The sequence below is a fragment of the Ursus americanus genome, chromosome 24 (genome assembly GCF_024610735.1).
Source record: "Ursus americanus isolate L20-20 chromosome 24, mUrsAme1.1.p, whole genome shotgun sequence".
Taxonomy (NCBI): Eukaryota; Metazoa; Chordata; class Mammalia; order Carnivora; family Ursidae; genus Ursus; species Ursus americanus.
Window position 1 is genome coordinate 43,995,161 of NC_142150.1, and position 26,619 is coordinate 44,021,779.

Here is a 26,619-nt window from a genome sequence, read left to right on the forward strand (position 1 = left end):
ACTGCCCGGGAGGGGGGGGGGTGTCTGGGCCTCCCTCCCTGCCTCCCTGCCTCACAGCCTCCCTCCCTCCCTGCCTCCCTGCCTCACAGCCTCCCTGCCTCCCTGCCTCCCTGCCTCCGTGCCTTGCTGCCTCCTTTCCTCCCTGCCTCCGTGCCCGCCCCCCCACCCCCCACTCCACTGTCCTGTAGGGACCTGCAGACCTGTTCATGTTTAGAAACTCACAGCCAGCTGGAGGAAGGTGGCCCTTTTTGCCGCAGACTTGCTGTAGCCTCACGGTTCAAAGTCTCCCATCCGTGGACCCAGCCGCGTAGATGTACATGGAATCATACAGTATGTGGCCTTTTGCGTCTGGTTTCTTCCACGGAGCAGATGTTTCCAGCGTCCGTCCACATGCTAGCACGTGTCTGGGCTTTGCTCATAAATGGTGTGGACGGACCACAGTTTGCACATCCGTCACCTGCTGATGGACGGTCGGGCTGTTTCCACCTTCAGGCTGTTGCGAATCGCGCTGCCGTGAACACACACGGGCATGTGTGTTTGAACACGTGTTCTGTTTATTTGGGAACACACCCAAAAATGGGCTTGCTGGGTCATGTGCTAATTCCGTTTCCCTTTCGGGGAGCCACCCAGCTGTTTCTCACGGAAGCTGCACCATTTTACATTCCGACCAGCAATGCACGAGGGTTCTCCCGTCTCCCCAGCCTCGCCCACGCCGGTTGTCGTGTGTCCTTTACTATGGATGCTCCAGTGGGGACAGAGTGGCATCTCTCTGTGGCTTTGGTCTGTGTTTCCCTGAGGACCAGCGGTGCTGAGCCTCTGTTCATGCACTCACTGGCCGGGTGGATGTCTTCTCTGGAGAAATGTCTGCTCAAGTTGTCTGCTCATTTTTAAAAAAAATTTTTTTAAAGATTTTATGTATTTATTTGAGAGAGAGAGAGAGAGCATGAGCAGGGCAGGAGAGGCAGAAGGAGAAGCAGACTCCCCGCTGAGCAGAGAGCCTAGTGAGGGGCTCAACCCAGGACCTGATCTGACCTGAGCTGAAGGCAGATGCTTCACTGACGGAGCCCCCCAGGCATGTCCTAGTCATCTGCTCATTTTTGAAACGGCTTTTTCTGTTACTGAGTTATAAGAGTTCTTTATATATTCTGAATGCTTCTTAATAATGTTTGGACAAGGGGCTCAGAGTTAGGTCGATTTTGCTGGGGCTCCCACGAGGGGCCAGCAGCTCCAGAGACAGGCGGGATGGGAAGGTGGTGGAGGACCCACGTCCTGCCCAGCAGCGGTGGGGGACGGCAGGGACGATTTCTTGGTGACTCCGTTTTCTCTCCTGTAACAGTTGACAGAAACACGAATCCACGTCATAGAGTTGTCTCAGTGAGTGCATGGCTTCCTCGACACGAAGCAGGCAGTGGAGAGCCCGGCACATAGATGTGAAAGAGTATTCCTACAGAGAACGTTAAACACTCAGGGCTCTGTAATCAAAGCAGCGCCCATTAAAACTATAACTTTTGCTTCCCCAAAATATCATAAACTTAACAAAAAAAAAAAATGATACTACCCAGGATTAGCAAGGCACCAGGGAAACCAGTCCCTTAGGGCAGAGAAATAAACAAATTTCCCTTTTATTTTTAAAAATCTCCTTAAAATATAATCAGATATTTAAAGTTAAGATGCTAATAGAGTATTCTGGAGTTTATAAAGTAGGTAGAAGTAAGAGCTCGAGAGCCAGGGCTCGAAAGGGGGAAGAGGGCTGTTGTAGCAAGAGCCTCGTACGGTGCGTAGCTCCAGGACAAGCGCTAAATAAGCGAAAAAGAAAGCAAAAAGGTAAAGCTAATAAGCAAATGGAGGAGATAAAGGGGAATCATAAATACGCAGTTAACCCACAAGGAGGCAGGGAAAGAGGAGAGGAGAGACAGAGATCAGAAGACAAAAAGAAAAGAAGCATGAAGACTAAAGACAGCATCACCGTATCAATGATCCCGTTGAATGTAAGCGGTCTAAGTTCCCCCACGGGAAAGGCAGAAACGGTCATCCTGGGTACAAAAGTAGACCCAGCCTTTTGCTATCTCCATGCAATCCACTCTCAATGTGGAGACAGAGGGCACCTGGATGGCTCAGTGTCTGACTTTGGCTCAGGTCATGATCTTGGGGTCCTGCGATGGAGCCCGGCGTTGGGCTCTGCGCTCAGCGGGAAGTCTGCTTGTCTCTTTGCCCCTCCCCCTACTCATGCTGTCACTCTCCTTTCAAATGAATAAATAAAATCTTTAAAATAAAATAAAATAAGAGCAAAGACAGAAAGGTTAGCAGTATAAGCAGAGACCACCAGACGCCATGCTCCGGCATCTGGACCCGTCACACCACCTGGACCTGTGTCTCTGCCACCAGGATCCTGTGAACACGGGTTGACATGCACCCAGCTGGCTCACATGTCACCCAGAATCTGACTTTTTTGCTCACTCTGCATCAAATGATGCAAAGCGAGGGTACTTTAGGGGGATGAAACTCTTCTGCGTGATACCGGATAGGTCAGCCTACACCAGGCGTGCCCACAGAACCATCCAACACAAGGAGGGAGCCTCCGTGGAAACCATGGGCTTCAGCCAACAATAACGTACAGGTAGCTATTCATCGTTTGTCACAAACGTGTCACACTAATAATGCGATAATCACAGGGGAACTCGGGTGGAGGGAGGGGATGAGGAGCTCTACGTTCTATCAGCTCAGTTGTTCTAGAAATCTAAAACGGTACTAAAAACAGCCTATTCGTTATTTAGAAACAAACCAACCAATTGGAAAAAGATGGCGCGGAGACTCTGAGGACTGAAAGAGGTCCGGGCTTGACATGCAAGCCGAGGGCAGCCCTGTCCCGGCACGTTTGTGGCAGAGCTCCATGGGCTGCAGCCACGGCCTTTCTGGTCCTCGCCAGGTTCACCTTGGTCCCTCCGCATGCTTCAACACTCACCGCTTACTAGCATTAATCATCAAAGTTCCTCCCCGTTTATGGTAGCTTATCAGCAAACAGCTGGGGGGTGCATTGCTAGGGTGCCTGGTAATGCGACAGTGGCTGGAGCGAGCTTCTAGAAACTTCCAGCCCCAATTTTGCTGCATGTTGGCTGAGCCTCGGCATTGCTGTGCATACCAGCGTCAAGGTGCACAGAGGCTCAGATGGGTGGGAAGAGCGGTCTCGGTGAGATGATGTGGAGGATGCAGGCCCCTTCCTCAGCCTGGAGATAGCAGCCCTCCACACCTCACCTCACCCTGCTCTGCTCTCCAGCCCCCAGCAGCCAGATGTGAGAGGGTGGAAGCAGGGCTCTGATGCTGTGTGAGGCTGGGCCAGTCGCTCACCCTCTCTGTGTCAGGTCTGATTTAAATGGTGGGCCCTGGATCACAGGGTTAATGAGGACAGCGTGCGGTCAGCACATCTCAAGAACTTGACAATAGGTGCCCCTTTTCCTGGAAGCTCATGAGCTGTGGTTACAGTGGGGCGCAGCCGGGGGGTGGAGGACCTCTCGGAGAGACCAAGAGACAAGGCCAACGTGTCGCTGTCTGTACTAGTTAGCTGCAGCTGCTGTAACAAACACCACGCATGGGGCTCACCCAGCAGGATGCACTCCGCTCCTCCCGGAGGCCGACACCCGAGACGCAGGTGCGGGCAGGGCCGGCTTCTCCTAGGCCTCTCTCCTTGTGCGTGGACGCCCTGGGTCCTCATGGGGTTGTCCCTCCATGCCTGTCTGTGTCCTGATCCCTTCTTGTTATAAGGACCCCAGTCACACTGGGTCAGGATCCACTTTAATGACCTCACGTTAACTTAATTTCCTTTTTCAAGACCCCATCTCTAAATACAGTCCCACTCTGAGAAATGAAGTGTCAGGACATCAACATGGGAATCTGGGGGGACACATTTGTGCCCATAACACCAGTGCGTTCTTAAAATATGCCCATGGAGTTAGACCTGTAAGGGAGGATGGCAGTGAGGCACGAGGCATGCGCCCAGGTGAGCCGAGGGTCTGGGTGGGCGGGGCTCCTGTAAGGCTCTGCCCTGCAGTGGGCGTGGGGGGCTGCAGAGGTGACAGAGGCCTGGGGCTTGTCCTGGGGCAGCCGGGTTGACACGTGGCCCTGACTGCCTGTGTCCTCGTCTTGTAGTGCAGGGCCTTGCTCATTCAGACTTTGCTGGGTCTTGGTAAAGATGCAGGCGGCTAAGGTCACCCAGCAGACCCTTGATCTCAAAGAGGAGGCAGGACCCTTACCATTACTTAGCATCTGGGGAACACCCAAAGCAGGGGGGCGGTGGTGGTCACCGACAAGCCCACCCCTTCCCGGACAACCCAGAGACACGGAGCCGCCGCGGCTGTCTAGAGAATAGGTGTTGGGACTGGAGCTGTCTCCGGCCTTCGTGTACCCAGGGCCACACAGAGGCTTCACACACACCCGGGGCAGCAGTTCAAGGTTGCCGGGCTGGCGTGAGGTGTGCTGGGTCTCAGAGAGGCTCTCGGAGATGCCCCAGGCTGGCACCCCAGAGTGCGCGTTGCCCTACTACAAAGGGCTCGCCAAGCCGGACTCAGTCATTTTGCTCCGACAGCCCTGCCACCGAGCCATGGAAAGAACTTATTTTAGGAAAACGGGAAACCACCTACCACTTAGCGAGGAATGCGGACTAATTGTGAAGCCTTTCTCAGTTTCTTTATTTAGCTATTTATTAAACTGGCTCGAACTGGAATTAATGGCCGGGCGACTCCTCCTGCGCGCATCCTGGGGGCGCCTGGGCAATTTGTGCCTGATTAAAGGCCCCAGCCCACCTCCTCCCTGGGACACACGGCTCAAAGCTCCGGGCTCAGGAATGCTCGGCCTGTGGCTCGAAGGCCTGGCTGCCTCTGAAGAGCCTGCTTTTGCCTCAAAATCCACGCCCTGGGTCCCCACCTGCGCTACAGATGTTGCTGACCCCCTCTGTGGCGCTGGCCTTGGCCCTGCAGTGCTGAGCGAGCCTGGGCCCGGGGGTCCCCAGCACCCTCCCTGTGAGCCCCCAGCCCCAGCGCCCTCTGCACGGCAGCCCACTCTTGGCTTCAAGGCACTGCCCACAATCTGACCAGGTCTCGTGCATCTATTTTCTTGCCCCCCCTCCACCACTCCCCAGCCGCCCGCCCCGGGATGCAGCGTCCAGGAAGCCAGGGTCCTTACCTCCCTGTTCATCCCGAATCTCTAGATTCGAGAACGTCACTGGGCACACAGCTGGTGCCCCATCAGTAGGCACTGAGTTTCTCCTTCCTGTACGGAAAAGGAAAGCTTCAAAGACCAGCCCCCGGGAAACTGCAGCCTAGAAATCAAAGAGATGCCCTTGCAGCCATCGGCCAGTGGCCTGGTGGCCCCGGTCCAGGGACGCAGCCGGAGGAACCCCCTGCTCCTCTCCGATGCCGCAGAGGGCAGGAGTCAGGCTCGTCACCTATGCACCCGGGCAAGAGCGAGGGTCTGGCCGCCTCGCGCCCACCACAACCTCTCGCATAGGGAGTCAGGTCACAACAAGCACGGGTGAGGGAGTGGGGACGTCGGAGCCTTTATACGCAGCCGGCGGGCACGCAAAATGGTGCAGCTGCTTCAGAAAACAGCCTGAAAGTTCCCCCGATGATTAGATGCGCACCGACTGCCTGGCCCAGTAATCCCATTCCTAGAAATGAACACACAGGTCCGCACAAAAATGTGCACGTGAGTGCCCAGAACAGCGTTAGCCAGTATTGTCGCCAAGTAGAAACTACCCAGATGTCCGTCCATGAACCAAAGGAGGAACAGAGTGGGCTCCAGCCACACAGGGGCCTAGGACTCGGCCATGGAGAGGCAGGAAGCCCCGACACGCACTGCAACATGGATGGACCTTGAGAGCATTCTGCTCTGGAAGGACAACTCTGGCTGCCCTGTGGCGACCGGCCAGGTTGGCGGGGAGGGCGAGTGGCTCTGGCTGACCCAGGAAGGGGGCCTCAGTGCACACCCAGTGGCTGCCCCTTCCTTGCGGGAGGCGTGGCCTATGAGCCTGCTTGCACCCTGTGAGCTGCTCTTAGCGTCCTCCCTCCTGCCGGCCTGTGTCGGGCAGGGGCCGGACCTGCAGAGAGGGGCAGAGCCCGACAGTGGGGGCTCCAAAAGGTGCCACTCTGCAGCTTCCAGGGGCCAAGACCCCCGGGTGGGCTGTGGGCTGGGCGGCCCACCCTGACCGTCATAAACTCGTTCCAGCTCCTCCCCTGCCTGTTTGGGGACCCGCCACAGGGTGCAAATTGGGCCCAGCCAGAGTCAAAATGGCTTTGATGAGCCAAATGGTGCTGTTCTTTCGGAGGGAGGCGTTGGAATGGCCCGGCCCCCAGGCCTGGTGTCCCGCAGAGACCCAGGCCCACGAAGGACGAGAAAGGGCTGCTTTCCCTGAGCCTCCCTCTCCCCAGGGCAGCGGCCCCCATAGCCCAGCCCGGCCTCTTCCAAGAATGGGGCCTCGGCCCCCCTGGGCCTGGCGGCTTGCAGGGCGCAGAGATGAGGTCTGCCTTCCCCGAGGGAGGGGCTTCAAAAGAGGAGGGACAGGGATTGCGAACAGAGTAAAATACTCACTAGAAAACAACAAACCAATGATGTTCTGTCTTGAAGGCCTTTTTCAGGGTCTCAAGAGAAGCCAGGGCACCGCAGATCCTAGGCCCTCCGGCCTTGCTTCCCGCAGCTCACATTAGCCCCCCCACCCCCACCCCGAAGGTCCCCTGCAGCCAGTGATCTTTCCAAGCCCGGTGGGCCACTGCCTGCCTGGCTGGCCACGGGCACCTCAGTGAGCAGGACAGAGCACATACTGGTGAAGCCGGGACCAGGGAACAAGGAGGCTGTGTGGGGAGGAGGGCAGGTGAGGGCAGAGGCCGTGAGGGGGCTGCGGGACGGCTCCCATTCAGGGGGCCCGCAGCAGGTCTAGGGTCGCCCTTGTGTGGGCAGAGTCATGAGTTGGGTTTTGGACAGGGTCACCTTGGGCCGTCTCCCTGTCCTGCCTGTGCGAGCGTCCCCTAAGAGTCTGGAGTTGTCTTTACTCAGGCTGCAGCCCGGAGACCCCCAGACGCCTTCCCCGGCCCCCAACCCAGAGGAGCCCTCAGAAATCTACTCAATTTCTTGGTCGGGAGCATAAGGCAAGGACATATGGCTGCAGGGGTCCGGCCCGCTTGGGGGCCCCAGAGGGAGTTCCCCACGCACCTCCTGGGGGGGAGGGGCCTCTGTGGGGCACCTGCCTGCTCACCTCACTCAGGCTGAGAGGGTCTCGGGGTTGCCAAGTGCCCAGGCTATGGGTCCCTGTGGGGTTCCCGGGGCCCTGAGAGGGCTGGCATTTGGGGCCTTCAGGGATGGCCACCCTATGGCCACCTCCCGTGGGGCCTTTGTGGGGTATCCCTGCGAGCTGCTCTTGGCCTCTCCTGGGGAGGTTGAGACCTCCGTGCCCCCTGGATCCTGTCCGGGCGCCCTCGTGAGTCCCTCATGCCCCATCCGTGCCCCTCCTGGCTGTGGGCGCTCTGGGGCTCCTCAAGCCCGCTGCTCCCGAGGAGGGGCCAGGCCTCAGACAGGCTGTGTGGTGCTCCTGGGCCGCCGTGTGTGCGTAAGGCCGGGAGGTCGTGCCTGCGAGCGCACGATGGGACACAGCTGGCGGGCTGCTGTTCTGCTCGCTCCAGCCCGGGGCAGCCTTCCGGGGCCGGACGACCGGAGGCAGGGTGCCCCTGGGCCTGGTTGCACGGTCATTAGCTCGGGGTTCTGGGCACTCTTGGCCCCCTTTGCTTCCTGGCACCTTGTCTTCCCACACTGACCTCAGGCCCCACGTGGGGTCTGCGGAAAGACCTCTTTCCTGAGTCGCTGGGGAATCATAGTTCACAGTATTTTCCTTGGTCTTTTTAGTGCTGTTGCTGTAGCATGGGGGATGTAAGTCCCTTCTACCCTCTGACCTGCTCTCTCCTTCAAAGACATTCTGCCCCTGCCCCAAGCATGACCATGAGTGAGAGACCCCCATCCCGGCCTCTGTCCACCGAGCCATAGCTGACTGGAGTGAAACTCCAGCCTGCAGAGGGGAGGAGAATCACTCATTACCAACTCATCCAAAGCTGATCTACTGAGTACCTACTATGTGCCAGGCACAGGTCAAAGTCCCGAGAATGCAGCCATGCATTGAACAAAGCCCCTGTGCTCCTGGATCAGGCGCTTCCTGAGCTCCACTCAGGTCAGTGCAGCTCAACCAGCAGCACCTCTAGTGAGGGTAGCACACGCCCATTAGTGGACTCATCCGTTTTGTCCATTTTCATGGCTCAACAGAGGCATTAAGAGCTTGGGCTTTGTCAGCTGACCGACCCACTTCAAATATGAGCTCCCCACCTACAAGCCGAGGGACTAGACAAGTTGTAAACATCGTAACAGCCAAACTGAAGTATGCACTGAGCAGGTCCCAGGCGCGGCTCCCAGGGCCCTGCACGACTCGACCATGAGTCATTCCAAGCCTATGGGGCAGGCGCCCTTGCCTGCAGGGGCAGGACATGGGGATGTGGGGAGAAATTGGTTGCTTGTGGCAGTGTGCTCCCCCTCTCTGGGCCTGGATCAGTGTCCTGGGGCGGCTGTAACAGAATGCCACAGACGAGGGGGCTTAGGGCAACAGGAATTGCTCTCCCACCGTCTGGAGGCCGGAAGACCATAATCAGCGTGTGGGCAGGGCTGCCCTCCTTTGAAGGCGCTGGGGGAGGGTCCTTGCCGCCTCTTCCCGCTTCTGGGGCTCCAGGCATCCCTGGGCGGTGGCCGCGCTGGGCTGGTGGCTGCACCCCTCCAGCCTCCCCCTCCAGGGTCACGTGGCCCCTCCTCTGTGTTCGTGTGTGTCTCCTCTTCTGTCTCTTGCAAAGACACCGACTACGGGGTGCAGGCCTCCCCGGGCAGCCTAGGATGCCCCCCTTAGCTCTAGATCCTTTCTGCAAAGACCTCTATGTCAGACACGATCATACTCGGGGGCTCTGGGTGGGCACGTCTTTCAGAGGCCACCAATCCGCCTATTCCAGGGTCTTCTAAGGCGTAGGGTCCGGGCCAGGGGCCCCTCTTGTCCACATCTCAGGATGAGCAGACACAGGTTTTGCTCAGAGGTGCCAGAAGGAGCTGCCTCTGGTGACCCTGAGTGCCCAGCTCAGACCAGACACAGAACTGCAGGGAGCTGGGGGGGCCACACATCGTGCAGGGACGCTGGGCGCTCATCGAAGGATGCGGCGGGGGTGGCGAAGTCCCGCATGGCCACAGCCCCTCTGGAGACGGGAGCACATCTCAGGTCCCATGCGGGGTGCAGGCACAAAGGCTACAGAACAGCACCCCGGCCCAGCGCTCCAGAGCAGCAGGGGCGGATGGCAGGGGCTGGGGACGGCTGGCCGACTGACAGCGTGAGCCCGGCTTGACCGGCAACTGCCGGAGCGCCCGAGGCCAGCGAGTCCCCGTCTCTGCGGCTCAGCGTCCATATCTACAGGCTGGAGACAGGGGTCTTATGGGCTACAGGGGGCTACACACGTGGAGTCCACACGTGTGTATCCCACCGACTTTGCCGTTCCGAGGATCGCCTGAGCCAGTGCAGGTGATTGGTCAGGGCAGCTGGGCCGAGGCCACGCTCGGCCGTCTCCCTCAGAGGCTCGCACGTATCTTCTGGAGCCGTGGAGAGAAGCCTTGGGCTCCTGGAGAGGCAGTGACTGTCCGGTTTGGGGGAGAAGGGGAGGAGAAGGAATGAGGGGTGGCTCTGCTGGACGCCAGGGGGTTCGTAGGCAGCCGGGAGTGGGAGGAGCAGAGGCCTGACGGCAAGTTGTCTAGGGGACCAGAGTGTCCGGGGGCAGCTCCCGCGGGGCTCTGAAGTTCTCAGAGGAGTTTGGACCTTGGTGCTGTAGGCAGAAAGTTTTAGGATGGGAAGCAAGATCAGATCAGTATCTGGAGTCACTGAGGACTTCGTGAATAGTGTGCGTGTGATTAAAAAGAGCGCTGAGCCCTAGATTCTGCGTGTGAAGCGTCAAAGAGCACCAGGGGTCCTCCTCCAGACGCGCCCAGCCCAAGGCTGAGCTGGCCTGGAGGGGCCTGTGCGGACCCGGGAGGCTTTCCCGGTCTTGTCCCCCTAGACCAGCCTTCTCTGCCTCTGCCCCAAATCCAGCCGGTGCAAGAATCCACCTGAACAGCCAAGCCAGACCTGGACCCCACCAGCTGGGGTCCCTCCTCCTCGGGGCTCCAGATACTGCCCCCTCCAGGATTGGCTGGATGCAGGACACTGGGTGAGAGGCCGTTGCAGGGCCTGGGGTTTTCACGCAGGCCATGAGGGCCAGCAGCCCCCTCCGCGGAAGGCACCCCCGGCCCCACAGCGGGGCTGGCACTGGCCGAGAGGTCTGTCTTCTCCACACGCCCCTCCCGGACATCCATTCTTCAAGCAAATGGTTTTGATTTTACAGGAAGTGGAGCAAGGGGCTAATCTGAGTTTAATTTTTAAAGCCAGGCCTTTGATTTCATACTTATTCATTTGAGTAATTAATGCCTCCAAGTCTGGGGTCAGAATGCGTCCGCGCTTAGCTCGTCTCCCCTACCTCCAGAGACAGACCCCACAGCACTCGGTACCTCCAAACCATGAATTTATACCAGCTGGAACGTTCCAAGGGCCCAGAGCAGGCACCCAATAGGACTTCACAGAGCTCTCCTCCATGGGCGATGACACCCCATCCCCACGTGCACGGCGCCGTCCCCAGGACCTACGCAAGCACCTTCCCCTCCTCCCCCCGAGCAGGAATCCTGCACCCAAGTCTGTCCTCTTTCCCAGAGGGTGTGGGCACAGAATGTTCTGGGCTTTGAGACATTTTTTCAAATCCAGACTCCAGGCAGCAAAAATTTATTAAGCGCCAACTGTCTGCCAAGCACTAGGCCAATACCGGGGGGGCACTTTTTTCCCGAAGGAGAACACGCACAGGACCCACAAATCCGTGGGTGTGAGCAGTGTCTGAGCCCCGGGGTGGGAGAGCGTGGCAGGGCAGGGCCGACCTGCAGGAGGGCCATGAGGTGGGGGGGGAGCAGGGAGAGTGCAGGTGAGCAGTGGGGGGCCTGGACAGGAGCCCAAGCCTAGGGGCAAGGGTGCAGAGGGGACAGTGCAGCGCCCAGGGCCAAGTTCCAGAGGCTGTGTCTGGAGACAGGTTCCCAAAGGGCTTTTCATATATGAGTTCCTGGGGGAATATTTTTTTCTTTCTCTCTTTCTCTTTTTTTACCACGAAGCACAGGATGAATCCATGCCCTTGATTTCACCTTGAGCCTGCTGGCAAGCCTGCCTCTTTGTCACGTCCCAATTTCATTTCTCTGGTGCCACAGACGGTTCGCGGAACGTCTCGGGCCCTGGCCTCACCGTGCGCAGTGAGGGGGCTCCAACAAGCATAGCTCGTGCGCGGGGGGCACAGAGACCTGGCTTGGTGTGGGGCACGTGCCGGCCCTGACGGCCGCCGACACAACCGCCCCCGGGGACACTCTGCTGCCAGCATCGAGCCCGGGGGCTCGGGGACATCTTCGAGAGGCTAATGTCAAGATGGGACCCAACTGGCTGCAGGGCTGTTCAGGAAAGAGAGATGGGCACCGCCTGCAGCCCCTTCCTCTGGGGTGAGGGCCCTGCAGGAGGTCCACACGTCGACGTTGGCCACGAGCGGTTCTCCTAGACGGAAGAGACCGATGACTTGATCATAGGCGTCCACGAAGCCCCACGATGAGCCCATCGACTCACCCAGTGGGGACAAAAACAGGAAGCCCACGCTTGGCAACGCTGGTCCCTCCGGATGTTGGAGGCCACAGGGCAGGCGGCAAGGAAGGCGTCTGACCCCTCAGCAGCTCCCGGGGTAGCTCTCAGGGCAGTTGGGGGGATCGCTGCCCCACCCCAGAAGCGGGACTCGCACGATGGGGTCGCTCAGGGCCAGGGAGGTGGCAACAGCATGCGGGTTCAGGGCAGCCCGGGCTCCTCCAGCGGCATCCAAACATCCCGGCTGCCCAACCAGCATAGGGCGCACTTCCGGGCCCCCCAAGGTGTGCACACCATGGGGTCGGGCCCTTGTGCGGGGCTCTAACCCAAGCGACAAGGCTGCGCCTCACGGTCGCCTACAGCCAGGGGTGAGTTCTGTGGCTGCCTGCATTGCCCAGCCTCCAGAGCTCTCCACGGACTTCTTCAGATTCTCAGAGGGCTCAGGCCGTCCCCAAACCCTGGCTTCCTGCTCACAGCCTGACAAACCATTCACGCACCCAGGACACCAGGTGGACCCCCGGGTTGCAGGAGCACAGAGGAAGCTGGACTCACCCCAACGGGGGCAGAGGGAGCACTTCAGAAGGACCACCGCGGCCTCCTGCTGTGCAGGGAGCAGTCATGCTCCCTGTAGCAACGAGATGCGGGAGCAGCGCCTCCTACCGAAGCTGCATTTGGGCCAGGGGAGCCTTTGATTCATCTCGCCCACAACCAGCTCAGGTCCTGCCGTGGATGCCGGCCCTCCACGTCCTAGCTGCTGGCTTGAGGGAGTCCGCCTCTCTGAGCCTCAGTTTCCCCATCACAGACCCTTCCTCAGAGGGCCACGGGAAGACCCAAATGAACCGTAGAGATGGCCCAGAGCAGGGCCGGCAGATAGGAAGCCCCACTCGGGACTCAGCAACCCTGGGTCACTAGAGGCCAGGTCCTGTGCTGTAATCCGGGAGCCCGTGGAATGCCACCTGGACCTGAACCCTGAGGAACTCAGCACGTGGTGGGGAAAGATGTCCACACATGACACTCGCACAGCCACCAGGGTGGCATGGAGCCGTGGGAGCCCCCAGGGAGACCCCACCCTGCCCCCTGCTCAGGGTGGGCTCCCTCCTGGGCCCTGGTGTTTGAGCGCAGTCTTGAAGCGTAAATGGCTCCAGCTGGAGAGGAGTGATGGGGCGGCTCCCGAGAGCAAACAGGCCTCACAGCTTCCAACACATACATGTAAACACACGTGCACACACACGTGTGCAAGCATTTGCCCGAGTAGACTCCATGCACACGCACACATCACACGTAAGTACACGGGTAGAAACGCACGTGTGTGCGTGCAAGACAGGAATATGCACCATGCACACACGCGTGTGTTCACGCTCATGCATGTACACACAGGCACACACAGAGGCACAATACACGCACACGCACACACACGAGCAGACACCAAGCACACAAATACGCACACACGCACACCTGCACACGCACACACAGTACCACCCATGTGAGCACACGTGTGTCTGCACAAACACGAGTATACACCACGCACGCGGAGACCAGGTATGAAGACGGGCCTGCGGAGATGCACACACGCACATCCGCACACAGACGCACCTGCCCACGTACACACGCCCAGCGGGAGGTAGCCCTGCCCCCTGCGCCAGGACCACAGAGTTACTTTCGGCCCCCCAGAGCCTGAGAGCAGCCTGGAGAGGATCCCCAGGGTCAGTGCTCTCAGGTTACAAATAAATAAAACCAAATCCCAAAGCCCCACGATAGAGCCCCATCTTGTGGTGGCAGCAGGACCAGGTGGGAGGGAGGCGAGAGGCCCCTTTCCTTGGGGGAGGGTTTTCGCTACAGCCACGGTCCCCAGGTGGGCTGACACCGGCGTATCCGCGGTTGGGGGGGGCACTCAGCACCCTGTCATTTGTGATGCTCTGGTCTGGACCAGCCTCTCCTCCCCTCCCCCACCACCCTTGGCCAGCTCCTGCCAGGCCTGAGGTCAGCTGGGCATTGAGTCTCGCTGTGCTGGCGATTTTAGGAAACCGCCTTCATTCCCTGGGCTTCTTGCTTATCTGTGAAATGGGGTCATTATACTGATGTCCCAGAGCCACGGCCCTGCCCTGCGACTCCCCATAACAGACTGAGCTGTGGCTGGAGCTCCCTCGGGCTCCTCACCGGCCCAGTTTGGCTCCCTTGCTCCTCTGCAGCCCACCAGCTCCAGCATCACCAGGGAGCTGGTGAGAAAGGCAGGGTCTCTGGCCCCCTCTGGACCTTCTGATGCCAGAGGATTTGGGCAGCACCCCCGTAATACCTTTCAGCACCCCTCACCTCCTCTGGTCACCCCCTGCCCCCATGAGGCCCTGAGGATGCTCCCCGGTCCCCAACCCCAGCCTGCAGGGATGACAGCTCATAACTACTCAGGGAACAAATGACCAAGAAGCCACAACAGTGAAAACGGGACATGGTGTTTCTCCCCACCTACTGACCTACTGCCTGGCCATGGGGGGGGGGGTTGGGACTTGGCTCAGTGACAGCTGCCTGGGGCTAAACCCTGGTTCTGGCGCTCAGCAGATGGGTAACCCTCTCTGTGCCTCAGCGTGCTCATCTGCAAAGGGGAGTTTAGGAGGGTTAAATAGAATCCATGCAAAGGGCTCAGCCCAGCGCTCGGTCAATCGGGGTATTGGCATTGCACCGTGTTCAAAACCCCCCTCCCCAGTTCTCACACATTAACTTTGGGCTCCATGTCCAGAGTCTGGGGAGGGGGCCTCGGAGAGGACAAAAGCGGGAGGCCGGGCTTCTGCGGCCCCGTCTAGACCCGGCGAGTGACGCACTGTGACCGCGAACCCCGGCCTCATAGGCATCGGAGGTAGCCCCGGCTTTGTGCGTTTCCACAATTCACTCCATACCAATTAATCTCTCACTGTCGATATGAACGTGGGTCCTGCGGCGGCTGCGCTCCGTCCCCAGAGAGAGCACCACGTGCTCGCAGCCAAGGGGCTTGCTTTCTTCTAGCAAAACGTTAATTTCCCTCGAGTCCCCCTGGAAAGAGGTTTTAGAACAAGACGTGAAGCTTGGCAGGAACCTGACATCTGAAACTGCCATCGCTGGAGAGGAGGGGTTGAGACATTTGGAAATTGCTCATCGAGCTCCCATGTGAGCCTTGAGACGCTTGCAGAAAAGTTCCAGGCCTCTGAGCCTGCGCTGGCTTCCTGGAGGAAGATGCCCCGATGAGGGTATGTCAGGCTTTGCCTTTGGTCAGCATCCTTCCAGGAGCTGAGGAGAGAAATAACAGGGAAATTTTCTTTTGGAAAATCAGAGCATCCTGGGGGCAGGGGCGGCGGCTGGGCGGCGGGGGGGGGGGGGGGGGGGCTTGTGTTCTAGACCCATCTGTGCTGAAAGCCTGTAGGGTGACCGAGGGCAAGACGCTTCTCTTCACGGGCACCTGTGAGATGAGGTCATGACGTTCTGAGTCTCCCGCGGCCGCAGCCCCCAGCCCCCAGCCCTGGCACTCGGTCGACGATTCTCCCCTGCCAGAGAATGTGCAGAGCCGATCTGATGGGCCTCGGAGCCCTGCATCCCAAGTGGCAGGGCTGCTGTGGGCTGGGTAGACACAGAGCCTCCACACCAAAGCTCTGAGGTCATGTGCAAAGTGAGCTTTTAAGAGCCGTGGCTGTGCCGAGTGTTTGGTGCAGAGACACCAGGTGATTCCAGCAGCTGCATTCTTGCAATGGGAGCTCTCGGAAAGGCCCAGGCTTGGAGTGTTTGGGGGTCACCGTGACCCCCTATGCATTCCGTCAGCCTCCACCCACACGTGAACAGGAGGAGTGGGGGGGCTTGTTCTTCAAACAGTGTCAGACCAGCCCTCCTAGACTGTGCCCGCACCAGACTGTGCCCCTGAGGTGCCCCGTAGGAATTCCGGGGCCCCTCCCCTATTCCGGAGTCAAGGGGAGTATTTGGGAGTAAAACAGCCTGGCCTCCAGACCATTTCCCAACCAGGAGCTCCCCCTGGAGCCAGCGAAATTGCAAAGTGCAGAGGACGCAGGCCACGCCCAGCATCTGCCCTTGAGCTGGGCTAGGGCTCCAGACTCTTCCAGCGACTTTGAGCGATAACCTCAGGGATGATGCTCCCAAGCCATTAAGTGAAAACCATATAAGAGAGCACGCCCAGGGCACGCTCGTGCCCAGAACATGCACGCCTGCGTCCATAGTGGACCGTCTGGCAGCCTTACAGGCTTCTCTGATGACCGTGAGGGTGGCCTGGACTCCCCAGCCCCCACCAGCAGCCCCTGACAAGCACACAATCTGAGTTTAAAAAAAAAAAAAAAGCTGGGGCCCCTGGGTGGCACAGCGGTTAAGCGTCTGCCTTCGGCTCAGGGCGCGATCCCGGTGTTGTGGGATTGAGCCCCACGTCAGGCTCCTCCGCTATGAGCCTGCTTCTTCCTCTCCCACTCCCCCTGCTTGTGTTCCCTCTCTCGCTGGCTGTCTCTATCTCTGTCGAATAAATAAATAATCTTAAAAAAAAAAAAGCTTCCCTCTGCTTTTCGATCATTTCCCTAATTCAGTGTTCTTCCGCCCAGACTGCTGCCCTCGAGCGCTCTCTAAATAGGACTTCCCCTGATGTGAGTGGGACAGGTGCCGTTACCTATGATTTCGGGGTACGCTCGGGGCCAACGTCAGCCCCGGTGCTCAGAGCATCTCGCCGCCCCACAGGCACCAGCTGTACCCAGTGGCACCTGCCAGTGTCCTGCTCCCAGGGGAATCGGAGGCCCTTCCTGAGAACACCCAGCCCCTCCTGGCACCTGTGCGTCATCCCCCTGTCGGCCCTGGCAGCCCCCTGAACGCCGGCTGCAGAGGGCCAGAGTCGCCAGGGAGGGAATGCGCCTCATTGTCGAGGACGAACGGTTCCAGCTCATTATGCAGGCTAATGACAGGGAAAGCCTGAGAAATTAAGCAGAGAATGGACCGTGTCAGGATCCACGGGGAACCCCACCGGGCAGAGGTCTTTGTATTCCAACCCGCTCCTCTCTCTCTCTCTCTCTCTCTCTCTCTCTCGACCTCAAGTCTAGGAGATCAGCAAAATGATAGTCATACCAGTAACAGACACAAGGATCAAGCCCCTTCTCTGTGCTAAGCCCTTCATTCTATGCAACCTCCTGGAATCTTCTGAAGAGTCCAAAAAAGCAGGCTTTGTTACTGACCCTCTTTTATTGTATTTATTTTTTTCATTCTCCAAATATGTATTGAGCCCGTGCTTCTGTTTTATACAAACCGGGGCTCAGAAAGTTTCAAGAGTCTTGCCGAGTTTGTAGGACCCAGATGCTGAAATAACCAATACATTCATTCTGGGTTAAAATCCTGACATCAAAGACCAAAATAGTGACCCCTGCCTTCCTCCTCCGGTCTCACACGCACAGCCCGGAGCCTGGCCGGGGGCAGGGGTGTGGAGAAGGGCCCTCCACGCTGAACAGCCTGGCTCCTTGGCAGGGAGGACAGCTCTGCCCTCGAGAGTTCAAGCTGATAACGCGCCGAGAGTCATCACATCCTAATGGCCCCATAACTGCACTGTCTGGTACGGACAATGAACCACCCCAGCCAGAATGTGTCCTCATTCCTTGGCCGCAAGCCAGCCGGTTCCATCTTGGCTCGGTGCCCAACTCCAGCCCGGTCCCTGCCTGGATCACGGGCCGTGGCGCCCTTCCTGGGAAGGCATGTCGGACCCCGCCAAGGTGAAGCCAGAGGAGGCTAATGACTTAGTGTGGGTCACGGAGTCCTTACCCGACAGGACTCTGCCTGCCATTATCTTGGACACAGCATTCTTGGGGCAACCAACCCGAATCCACGGCCATAAACCGTGGCCTTTGTGCATCTGGAATTGCTGTCTCATGGGATGCTGATCGCTGACCTGGATTGTTTATTTATTGGGAGTATTTTTAGCTTGCACTCTGTTACCCCTGGGATCACCGACTTTCCTTTTTAATCCTCTACTTGAATAGAAAGGAAACAGAGAGTAACACGCAGGTCACTTGAACTCTGGGGTAACTTTCGGGCAATGCTTGGGCCACCGAGGTCAAGCTTCCGCCGGCGACAGCCCTGCCGTAGCCGGCGACTGGCACTCAGCCCTCCGGGGTGCGTGCATGGATCAGAGCCCGGCCAGAGTCGCGGGTCAAGGTGTCCATCCAGGGACCCACTGAGGGTCTGGACCCAGAGACGGAAGTGATCGGCCCTGGGGTCTGTGGACCCCAAAGGGACCCCTGCCCAAGTCCCGGGGTGACTGCCTGACACTTCGTGCCTGATCAGGTGCGATCCTGAACCCACCTGTCAGAGAAGACCCTCAGCTTCCTCCCAGTCCTGGAGCCCTTGGCTTGAACACCGACACTGCTGATCTGCTCCCCTGAGCCTCAGTTTCCACATTGGTAAAAAGGGGCTAACGGGAGGATTAAATAAAGTGTCGTCAGCACATGTGAGCGCCCTGCAAGGGGTGGTGTAGTGTTACCCTTGTCACTGATGTCGTACCTGTTAGTTTCAGGGACGTGCGGGTCGGTTGGTCAGGGTCCTGGTGGAAACAGGCGGCCCACCCTGGGGCAGGCCGAAGATAAAGGATGGGGAAGAACCCGGTTACTGTCCTGCCACCGGGAGGGAACAGTTATGGAACCCAGGGTGCTGCCCAGAGCTGTGGCCTTGAGTAGAGGGGGGACTCCCATGTCCCCAGTGTCCCGGCCGGAAGGAAGCCAGCCCCTCTTCTTCCGCGCTCCAATCTGTCGCTGGCTCCTGGCTGAGCCCAACCGGCACCCACAGGCCAGGAAGCTGGTGACCAGTCAGACTCCCAGGGCAGAGAAGCAGAGTGGGGAGCAGGGTGGGCTGGACGGGGTGGGGTGGGGGGGACAGGCGGACAGTCGCCATTTGCATACTGTCCTTCTTCTTTCTGCAGCGGGCAACGTTTGCTTGGATACCAGACATGGTGAATCGCATGGAGCAAGGTGATGGGTATTTTTTAGTCCTTTTATTTTTTTTTTAAGATTTTATTTATTTATTTGACAGAGACAGCCAGCGCGAGAGGGAACACAAGCAGGGGGAGCGGGAGAGGAAGAAGCAGGCTCCCAGCGGAGGAGCCTGACGTGGGGCTCAATCCCAGAACGCTGGGATCACGCCATGAGCTGGAGGCAGACGACACCCAGGCACCCCTGGGTATTTTTTATTCCTATACATATTCTTGCGTTTTGCCCCAAGGCAGAGCTAAGTAACTTGTTTGTAGTTGAATTTGATGGCTTGGCGTCTGGCTTTTGAAATTCTTAGATGGGACCAGAGCAATGTTTCACCTAGGGTTAATTTCACTCACTAATGAAGCAAGACCTTTCTGCTTACTCGACTGCAAACCCTCTGAGGCCTTCCAGTCCGGGGAGAATTGGCATTATTTGTCATATGTTCTCTTCTCAGCTCTGGGTAATTCCTTCACACAGACGGTGGTCAGTTCTTGGCTGAGTACCCAGAGTAGGGTCCCGCAGGCCCGGCATGCCCCAGCCCCCGGCTCTCCCCGAGCTCAGGGCTCTTCTCAGCTCAGAGAGCCCCACCACGTACCACGTCCCGGGGACCCTCAAGGCTGCAAGCTTGGGAGGTCACAGAACTCCCTGCCTCAGGAATTTACTGCCCCGTGTTGCCTGAAGTCCAGCTTTTGGAAAACCACACTCTCCTACATTCTGTCGGGGTTTTAGCCCAAAGGAGAAGGTTGCACGTAGGTTTTTGTGAATGGTTTTATGATACGAATGAGATTTTGTCATAAACATCATTCACTCCTTTGCTCTTAATGGATTGCTTTTTTTTTTTTTAATAAACTTTTTGTTTTGGGCTAATTTTATTTATTTTTTTTATTTAATTTTCTTTTAAAGATTTTATTTATTTATGTGACAGAGATACAGCCAGCGAGAGAGGGAACACAGCAAGCGAGTGAGAGAGGAAGAAGCAGGCTCCCAGCAGAGGAGCCCGATGTGGGACTCGATCCCGGAACGCGGGGATCATGCCCTGAGCCGAAGGCAGACGCTTTAACGACTGCGCTACCCAGGCGCCCTGTTTTGGGCTAATTTTAGAGTCACTAAAATATTTCTGAGGTAGGACAGAGAGCTCCCATACCCCCTTCCCTCAGCTGACTCCAGCGGCAACACCTTAGAGGACCCCGTAACCATTCATGAGATGAAGAGATGGACACGGGTGCGGTGTGCTGAAACTAACCCCAGACGTCGTCCCCACCCGCCGCGTCTTCAAGACCTTCGCATCACAGGCACGGAGCCTCGAGACCCGTCCCTGCTGTGGTGGGCCTGGCCGCTATCCTGCAGGTGGACGCCAGGCTGAGGCCACCCCCGTCTGGTTCCAACCTGACAAATCGGACGTGCATTTGCCATCTAACCAAGGAGAGAGCGGGGCAAGGTGGCTTAGATCCCTCCTCTTGCTGTCACCGGTCCTCTTACAGATGGGGACGCCCCTCAGGCCCGGGCAGCCTGGACTGTGCTGTCCCCGACGGTGGCCACTCGCCCACCTGTGCCTACAGGGCACGTGAACTGTGGCGAGCCCAAACCAAGGTGCACCGTGAGTGTGAGATGTACGCCGGGCCTTGAAGATTTCGAATGCGGGCACCAAGAATGTAAAATGTCTGGGGCGCCAGGGTCACTCAGTCTGTTAAGTGCCTGCCTTCGGCTCTCATGATCCCAGGGTCCTGGGATCAAGTCCCGCTTCGGGCTTCTTGCTCAGCGGGGAGCCTGCTTCTCCCTCTCCCTCTGCCTCTGCCACTCCCCCTGCTTGTGCTGTCTCTGTCAAATAAATACATAAAATCTTTAAAAAAAAAAAAAAGGATGTAAAACGTCTCAGTAACAATGTTTTCACGTGGATTGTATGTTGACAGGGTCATACGTTAGATATGCCGGATTAAATAGAATATACTATTAACATTAACTTCCCTGCTTTATTTACTTTTTGTTTTTAAGGTGGCAGATAGAAAATTTAATATTACCCAGGTGGCTCCCACTTTATTTCTTCTATCGGACGGCAACGAGTTACACAGACAATCCCCGGGATAGAGATGGCTCCATGCCCTGGTCCGAACCCTGGCCAACCTGTGCTGCCTGCCTGGTCCCGGCCGCCCCGCACCTCTCGCCGGACACAGGTGAGGCCCGCCAGAGCGCCAGGTGGCCACGGGGAGCCGGAGTGGAGTCGGGGCCGGCTCCCGATGTAGCCGTGAGGGGCAGCGAGGGCCTGGGTGACTGGAGGGGTCAGTGGCCTGCAGGGCGCGTCCCTGGCCGCTGCCAGGATGCCCGGACGCCCCTGCTGAGTCACGTTCCTGCACGAAACTGCAAGGAAACTCCTTTCCTGTGGCTCGCTTCCCCGTTTGCACTGTCTGGTTAATGAGTTACCTGCCCGTCCCGTCCCCAGGTTACCCAGACCCCCCCCCACATGCCTGGGGTGACCTCCAGTGTCAGATGAAGGGGGTGGGAGGTTGTAGCGTATTTGTAAATGTGACTGCTTCAGAAAGAGCTGAGCGAGAGGCAGCAAGCCTTCCCACTCCCCATCCAGAATTACCGCCTCGGGCCGCTCAGCCTCTTCAGTCCCCATCTTCTTAAGCACGTCCTGTCCATCCTTCCGAACGAGGCGACAAGAGCACTTGCATGCTTTGCCATCCTTGACAAGATGGGATGAAAGGCTAGCCAGCAAGTCAAGCTGGAGCCCTTCCCTCCCCCGCGGCCCCCATTCCACTTTCCTCTCCCTTCCCAGCAAGAGCCCATTACATTTTCCATCCACCTCTTTGATTTCAGACTTCTGCTGCCAACCGCCCACATTCCCAGAGTGGGCTCTTCCCATTTTTAAGAAGGCATCACACCTCTCCAGCTGTCCTCCCAGAGCAACAGGCCCTGGGGCGCTTCCCTGTGTGGGAAGGGAGAAGCCAGCCTCCTCCCGCTTGCTCACTGGGACCTTCTGGATGGTGACAGGGCTAGGCCCCTGGACTTGTAAAGGGACACACTCTTGGCGTCCGTGTGACTGGGTCTGGGAATGTAACCCACAAATGTCTTCCCTGCCCTGCACGAGGCGGGGGTTCCAGGGTCTTGCTGCTGCGCTGCTGATAGAAAAACAACAGGGACGAATTTGGTAAATGACGCCAGTTCATGGAATGGATCGCTATGCAAATACCCGCGGCGCGGGGCCCACGCTCCCGGCCCGGGCTTCGGAGATGGGTGTACCCGGGCCTGGGTGTGTGAGCACACTCACTGCGCGTGCTTCGAACACTTCCAGTGGGTGCGTGAGAAGCAGCGGCCAGAACCTAACTCTGGAAAACCGGTGTCTGGGCTGCGGGTGAGAAAAAGGGAGGATTTTCACTGTATGTTTTCTGAAGCTTTTGGTTATTTTCTTCTGACGACACAGAGATGCTTACTTTTATCTGTGAAGACGGCAACTGGGCCACAGACCGGGGAGAGGAGGCCGGATGGGCTGCTGTTAAGACCTCGGGCTTCACCCAGGAGCTCCACAGAGGCCCCCACTCCGCTTCCTGGGGTCCAGCCACCATGATTCCAGCCTGGGAGTGTGGAGGCCGCTGTGGAACCTCAGCCTCCAGCTGTCTCCGGCGATGCTGTTCCCTCGGCCTCCTCCAGGGGAGCCGTGAGCACTGTGCCCCGGCCATGTCGGGAGGCCCAGCAGCCCCAAGAAGGGCGTCCTTCCCTTTAATGGAGCCGATGGGTGGGGGTCAGGATGTACAGGGTCTGGACCCAAGCGTCTCCCAAATGCCGCAGGACATGGGGAGCAACCCCAGGTTCGCCCCGTACTGACAAATGCCTGGGGCAAATCGTGCATTCTCTGGCCTAAATGTCCTCCTCTGTGAAATGGGGGCAGAGACTCCTGCCTCACGGGGCGGCTGGCCCTCTCTGCTGGGTGATGCTGGGCCAGGCTGCCTGAGCCCCCTGCCCCCCCGGCCGTGCTCCTCAAGTCCCATGTCTGTGTCACAGCAGACTTGTCCCGTAACAGCCAGGTGGGACTTTGCCTCCCTGAGAACCTTACTCTCTCTTATCTTGTCCACCTCCTCTTCTTAAAACAACTGCAAGGAGAAAGAAATGCCCCAGGGCAGAGACCCCCACAGGTGGCTCCCGGCATCCCCTCAGTGCTGTTAATGCAGACACCTTACCTCACCTGCACTTAATCCTAACCTCTCGGGAGAGGACCCAGGAATCTGATGTCCTGTTGCTTAATGAGAGCCTGGGGGTTCCCAGGCACTTAGTGTGAGAACTGCCCCCAGGCTGTAGGCCATGCTGTGCTGTGGGTGATGAATCCAGAGCAGACAGGGCCACAGTCCTTATCCAGTGACACTTGGCAAGCACTGACCGCAGTCATCTCCAACCCAGGGCCAGGGTCCCAGGAGAGCAGCAGTGCCAGGGGTTCCTACAACTTCTGACTGGTGGAGGTGTCCCTCCCTTCCAGCTCCAGCCTGAGCTCTGCGCGCTCAGCAGGCAGAGCTCTCAACTGCTGCCCTGCTTTTTCTGTCCCTCCCTGGCCCTGTGGGCTGGCCCCACTCTATCCCACTCCAGGCCTGATCCTGAGGTCAGCGGGGGCCCCTCTCTAGGGCTTTTGTGGAACCACTGGGGACACATGATCTTCTTCCTAAGGACTCCGAAGTGAGAGATGCTGGCCCAGAGCTGCTGGGGCTTCACCCCGGGGGGCAGGGGCAGGGTCACCTGCTCCAGAGCAAGGCCAGCAGACACCGCACACCTAGGACAACAGAGACCAGAGTCCCATGTCATTGGAACTGCAGGATCCAGAGACCCTTGAAGACACTTTGGGGCGGTTTCTTCACTTGCAATGAAGAAAAAATAGAAACTAAAACAAAACCCCAAACACAAAGCCCACGAGGCTCTGAGCCCCTCCAGCTCAAGGAGTTACCGTTCACATCACCCGTTTCCAGGTGGTTCCTTCCCCAGCCCAACTCCCCATCCAGGGGCCTGCTGGTGGCCCCACAGCCCCATCCCTGGCACCCAGGCCTGGTGCTGGACTGAATTTAAGGCGCCGGATGCTGTCGTCAGCTTATCTGGTTGTAAAGGTCTGCCTTATCTCCAGCCGCTTCTCACTGCCAGTCACTGGTTTATGCTTTTACTAGGGCAGTACCCGTCTCCTGGGGAAGCAGGAGCAACCCCAGAAGGCGCCCGGTGGCGGGGGCAACCAGGACTTCTTCCTTATAGAGTGATGGAGCCCAGGCCAGCCATGGCTCAGCAGCTGCCTGGCCCCATGAAAACCCTGCATGGCAGGTGGGGGGCCAGAGGTGAAGGACATGAAGGGCAGGGGCCACCCAAGGTCACCAGCCCGGCAGGGGGAATGGAGCCAGGGAGGGACAGGAAGAGAAGCCTCTGGGAGGGAGGACTCTGGCGAGTCCCAGGCCCGCACACCTTGTCTTGTTTCCCCTTTCAGTCTCCTGCTCCTCACGGCATGCCTGGATCCCTCCAGCCCTGTCCCCACTGTCCTGCCTGCAGCGTGAGCAAAGCCCTGAGCCAGGAGCCGAGATCGGGCCCTTGCTCTGTGCCTCCCCTGTCCTCGCCTGTAAAATGGGCAACTTGCAGGGTGACTGTGGGGAACTGCAGGAGGTGGTGGGGTCTGGGGTCCTGTTAACTAGCTGACATGGGCTGACCCATGGGGTGTTGTTTATAGAAGGTTCTAGGAGCCCAATCTGCGATCCCTCCCCCCAGGACGTCTGCACCTGAGGCAGTTGGCAGAGACCAGGCCAGCCCCATCATGGATGCAGGCTATGTCTGGATTTATCCCTTCAACAAATATCCGTTGAGTATCTATCATTTGCCGGCACAGATGCTGGGGACACAGCAGAGGCTGAAAGAGACACAGCCCCTACACTCTGGTGGAAGTAAACAGACAATAAACATAAAGAGTAGAATGTATGGTCCATTATATGATGATGAGATCCAAATAGGAACCTTCTAAAGAAATGGGGGTGAGCATCTCTGGGGTGGGGATGGAGCCTCAATTTTCCATCAGGTGGCCAGGGAGGGCCTCACCAGGCCAGTGTCATCTGAGTTAAGAGCCAAAGGAGATGGGGAATTGAGACACGGAGGTCCCAAGAAGAGTGGTCCAGATCGGTCATGGCATATGCAAAGGCCCTGGGGTAGGAGCCTGGTGTGTGCAGAGAAGAGCCAGAGGGGGTGGAGGTAAAGGATCGGTGAGAACATTAAGAGAGGTGATCAGGGAGGTTAGAGGTCACGGTATGGACTTGGCTTTGACTCTGGGTAGGATGGAGCCTGGGGCATTTGAAGCCCAGGAGAGAATGATGTACAACAGTCCCCCTTATCCACAGGAAATACATTCCAAGACCCCCGTGCATGCATACCTATTATAAAATTTAACTCAGGGGCACAGTGATGTGTGTGCCACCCCCCACGTGGCTCTCAGCAAGCGTTACCTGGTGACAGTATTTCCTTTCATGTCTCACAGTGAGACACAGAGGAGGGCCCTGCCAGTGTCCTAAGGGACTGTCCACCTGTTGTCACGGAAGGCCAGTCCCTGCCCGCCCCGCACCAGGGTGAGCGTTCAGGTCGGGGCTCAGCAAACTCCCTGAAAAGGGCCAAAGAGGGTAAATTTTGGGCTTTGTGCCCACATGGCCCTGTCGCATCTACTCCATTTCCTGCCACGGGAACGTCAGTAAATGGGCAGCTGTGTGCCAAGAACACTCACTGCTGGACGCCGACTTTGACGTTCATATCAGTTTCATGTCAGAAGAAATCATATTCTTCTTTTGATTTTTTTCACCCATTAAAAATCGGAATAGAGGGGCACCTGGCCGGCTCGCTCAGTGGAGCACGCGACTCTAGATCTCGGGGTTGTAAGTTCAAGCCACACGTTGGGGGTAGAGATTACCTACAAGTGAAACCTTAAAAAAAAAAAAATGGAAATGGCCATTCTTATCTGCAAACAGGCAGCAGGCAGATCTGACGTGGGGCCACGGTTTGCCGACCCCCGATGGAGGCCATTGGAGATGGGAACAAGGCTGGGGTACAGCTGCAGGTAGCATTCCTGGGGGCTCCTTCTCCCGGTGGGGGAGTGTGGGTGGGCAGGTGCTGGTCTCCAGCCCAGACACGCCCCAGGACCTCGAGGTCAGGCCCGGGGACCCCGCCCTTCTGCCCTCATTCTCCTGACCCTTCAGAACCCCTTTCTCCCGCACCTGACGTGGCCTCCTGGGGACGTCGGTCTCTTTTACATGCTGAGGACTGCACGGAGTGCCCCCAGACCCCTCCTCATTTCACCTCTGCCACCCCTCTGTGACCTGCACCTGTGGCTCAAGGGTCTTCAAGAGGCCCCATCTGGAAAGAGAGGAGACGGAATGACTCAGAGAAGGAGAGAAAGTCCTGAAAAGACCCCTACAAACACCAGTGTTTCTGGACCCGATTTTATCACGTAATGTTATTTTATCTTGGATTTCATACGAGGAGTTGTAGTACGTTGGAGTGTCTCCCCCCCCACCCCCCACCACGACGGAAGTCACGTTTTAACCCTCAGAAGTGCAGAATGTGACTTTCTCTGCCAGGGTCTTTGCAGCTGTAACCAAGGATCTTGAGGTAAGATCGTTCCTGGTTAGGCTGGAGCCTGTAAGTCCAACGACAAGTGTCCTTGTAAGAGACAGAAGAGGACACGCAGAGAGGAGGGGCCACATGGCCACGGAGACAGAAGTTGCAGGGGTGTGGCCACCAGCCCAGGGACGCCTGGAGCCCCTAAAAGTTGGAAGAGGCAGGAAGGACCCTCCCCTAGGGCTGCAGCACACCTGCAGGCAGCCCCCCTCTCCCAGCCCCTCCTCCTTCTCCTCTCCCTTCCCCCTTCCTACTCCTGCCCCCAAGGGGGTCCCTGCTGTCCCATCACCGACTAGG